Genomic DNA, 4,320 nt, shown 5'->3' with positions numbered 1-4,320 from the left:
CTTGATCTGTTGGTACTTACTGCCTCAGCAAAACCGTAGCAGGATTTTTCTTCAATTCACACAACACGCTCCATCAAGAGATAAACGCAGAGACCTTGGTTTTTGGGTGGTATGAGCTTACTAGCATTATTATGACACTTGATGGAATTACTGCAATATCAAATCCATCCTAAACCATATCCTAGCAAGAGTGATGAGGGGCAGCATGGATTCCTTCTCATATTTATTACATGCTCTGAACAGCCTAATTACTAAACTGCAGCCATTATTTTCTGTGTTATGCTGCTTTGTCTTCACTGTTGTATTTGCCTTCCGACCCAGCCCTATATCAACACCTATTTTCATCAGTGTTCTAGGTTGCCTTGGTAATGTGGGACCTTTATCCCTTCCTGTAAGATGCTTGCACCCTCTCTCTCGCAGTCCAGCCTGAACGCTCTGGTTGAATGGCCCCAATTTCCGCTGTTGTGTGAATCTGAATTGCTTTCTGCACCTCTGCAGAGTCAACCTCCACTGGTTGACACTAAGTAGAGAGCACAATCCCATAGCAAAACCCCACATTTTAGGTCAATTGCTGCAACCTATTATCCCACTGTGGCCATTTAGAATGATGTTCTAAGGCAGCTCCATATAGTATCAGCTCCTCGCGGTTGAGCCCATTGAATTGTAGGAGAAATGGTGATGCGCCAAGATTCAGTAATGAAGACTCTATCTACGTCATGATTTGTAATGCAATCACCATTTAAAATAACATCACATCTTGTCACTGAATAACAGATGTTTTTATTACCCAACTCAAAGGACCTCAGAGGAATTCAAATCAGTGACCATGGGGGTGAAACATAAACTCCTGGAGTGGAGCCATTAGAACCACCAGACCAAACTCTAACACTGGAAACAACAAATGAGGCACTAATGATAATGAAGAAGCTGTCACATTTACTGTAACAGGGGATGGAGTTGAGATTGAGCACCTGGTTGTAAATCTTAATATTTCATTGGATATGTGAGTTATTGAATGATTAAAGTGCAGCCAAAACACAAAACAGCAGTGTGTTTATACTGTAAAAGATAACGTTGACAAATGAGCACCAGCCTCTGTCATTGTGTGGAAAATAAGGGGAGCTGGCAGAGATGTCATTCACTGATGTGTGTAAGCCTGAAGGAGCTTCTCGTAGTCTGGCATAGATTCGTTTTTGAGGGCAGGGCACCCATACTCCAGGCGGCAAGCAATTTAAGGATCAACTTCCCCAAGAAGAAACAACAGACAATGCACTTGTTGGTGCAGGCACACAATCATAACATATATAGATCCTCTGAGTAATATTTGAGTGACACAGAGTATAGAGGAAAGTTACTGAAAGCTGTTCTGTTGTCAAAACCACATTCCTTGACCTCATAAGGAAAAAAATATTTTTCTCTGTGGGAATTATGTGAGGTTTTATGGAAAAGGTGTATAGCACGGAATGTTTACAACTGCAAATATGTGCATTTTTATGAATTTACTAAACATAAGTGTACATCCTAGCTGACTAGTCATAAAATGATTTTTATTAGCGTGGGTTGTGTTGCATAATTTTTGATATCCCCAAATAATCAGATTAGGCATGCCCACACCAAACAAGAGCAATTTTAGGAATAAACATAAATATAACTTCGTTCACTAGCCACAATTAGACACTTTAGAAGCCAGTGGAAGCCTGTCTTTTTCAATTTCACTCAGTGGAACTGAAATGATGGATTTAAGTCCATGCCTTTGGTGGCATATTCACTCTGGAGCTATAGAGAGGTGAATGGGAGGTATTCCACCATTGGAGACTCCTCCATTTCCACCATCTACCCTGCCAATCTCCACTAGAAATGGTGGTGGGGTAAGCACCTGCTTTATCATGTCTAGCAAAGCTACATCCGTAGAAGGTCCTTCATGAAAAGGCTGGCACTTTTTTCATGAAGGGTGAATAATATATAGCATCATGAACAACATCTCCAGGTGAGAAGACTAATTATTAGGGCAAATGAAATGTGTGTCCAACTTTGGAGTATGTGTCCAGTGTTCACATTTTCGAGCAGACTCTCTTCTAGCAGTGAAGGACGTTGGTGAAACATTATTTCTCCACCAACTGGCCCCTAAAGTAGTCACCTTGTAAAGAAACCCTCAAAACTTTAGGTAGATTAACTTTAATTTGTCTGAGCATTACCTGATGCATGTTAGATAAAGGAAATTGCTGCAAAAGTGGATGGAAAATCCCCCAGCCAAATTCTGATTAAGGCTAAAAGCCTTTCCTGGTCTTTGAGTTGTATTACTTATATATAATGATGTATACAAGCTGTATTTCTACCCATCTCATGTTTGAGTCATTAGAGGTCTTCAACACAAAGGGATGTGGTACACAGTGATCATCTGTGGGTCCTAACAGGTACATGTGGCACCGCTAGGAGCAACCATCCATAACCACAGTCTACAGTGATAGCAATGCACTGATGAAACGCAGACCAATGACATATCGCATGGTAAAAAAGAGACAGCTGTTCGATCTCTGAAGCTGAGTTTTGAAAAGGGAGCTAGACGGATGACAATCAACCTAAACTTTATCCTGATCAAAGTGCCACCTAAAGATGCACCAGGAGGCTACCCTTAATGGTGTACCCACTTTCAGTTAAACTATGTATAATGTAGCTGTTATTTCATCACCTCTGGACATGCACCACAATGTAGAAGTGATGTGGGGTCGGAGTACTTTATGATATGTTGCAAGGAAACGTTAACCATTTCCATGACCGCCTGCTGTGTTGAGAATCTGTCAGGCAGATTGTTGCATATAGGCTGGTCTTTATGCCTGTGCCAGGCATAATGTATGCAGGGGGGCGTTCTGGCATTAGGAGACCTGCAAAAATGGCACAATGAGCAGGCATTAAAAGGATGCACCCCTTGAAATCAATTTGGCTCCTTGCACTTTGCTCCACTAGCGTCAACATTTTTGATGCTAGTGGAGTAAGGCGCTATAATAGCGTTATTTTTTTTTTACGCTATTGGCCTAACGTGTGCCATGGTGGGCCGTAGTGCAAAAATGGCGCACCAATGGTGTTGGAAGGAGGCGGTGGGGCAGGGGGTGCAAGAAAACCGGCGCCTCAGTACTGATGCTCCAGATTCTTGTAAAACTGGGCCTGAGTCTTCCTTGACTAGACGGTGGATCTATTTAAAGCACAGCAATGGAATGTTACGGTAAATAGGTAGAATTTTGGGACTTGGTAATGTTTGTGGTTTGTTGACTTGATTTTGTCTTCCTGTTTTTCAAATGTCTAGTTATGATTAGAGGGTGCATTGTTATATGGCGACGTATTTATAAGTCCAGTGGTGCAGGGCAGCGCAGCAAGTGACCTTGCTGCACTGTCCTGTGCCAATAGGAAAGGGCAGAAATGCATCATATTTACAAGATATGTGCATTTCTGTCCTTTCTGCCTAGCACCAACGCAGCCACCCTTGCACCATGGGCACTTTCCTGCACAAAAACAATCGTTGGAGGCTTTTTCCTCTATTTCTCCTTGTTGCACCTGCCTTAAGAAGGCCTACGGTTTTGATGCATTCCCAGGTTTCCATATTCTTCTAAATCTGGGAATGCATCAAAACCCATGGGTGGTGCTTAGGAGCACCCACCACGAGACCCCTGTTACGATCCCTGACGCAGTGTAAGGCAATGCAGTGAATTGCGCTGTGTTGCGTTACACCTTATCCACAAAGTCATGAACAGCCAGTGTAGATATGGGCCTGAACGATGTGCTGCTGGTCTGTCACAAAAAGTGACGCACTGGCAGTGTACAGGGCTTGTAAATATGCCCCTTAGTCTCAATGGTGGGTGGTTGAGCAGGGAGCTGTGTTTTATAGACTGTGTCTACAATTTTTCTAGCAGTGTCGATCAGTGGCTGTGACTGTAATGCATCTGGCTTCACACACATCCCATGAGCCTTGTCTCCTCGATAAAGGTACTGTGGAGATCCATACGCGTGGAGGCCTAGTATCCAGCATTCAGGTCAGCAGTGAGCATATACAGTCTTAGCCTTGATACTGGCAGGTGGCCGCTAAAGCTTCAAAGAAAAGCCAGACACAAGTTCTCGAACGTATGCGTTTGGTGTCCATTAAAAGGTATATGGAGGCGGACGCTTTGCACAAGAATGGTAGTTTCACTGAACAGGGAGCTGAGCCAAAGTTTGTTTCAAAATTAGTCTGATCTGAGCATGAGACACTGGTGAGGCATCCTTGGCACACCTGCCAAAATTCACATTAGTCGCTCCCTTGGGCAAGTGCTTGCCGGTGCAAGACTAGTC

The sequence above is a fragment of the Pleurodeles waltl genome, chromosome 6 (assembly GCF_031143425.1).
Source record: "Pleurodeles waltl isolate 20211129_DDA chromosome 6, aPleWal1.hap1.20221129, whole genome shotgun sequence".
Classification (NCBI taxonomy): domain Eukaryota; kingdom Metazoa; phylum Chordata; class Amphibia; order Caudata; family Salamandridae; genus Pleurodeles; species Pleurodeles waltl.
This window is presented reverse-complemented; position numbering follows the sequence as displayed.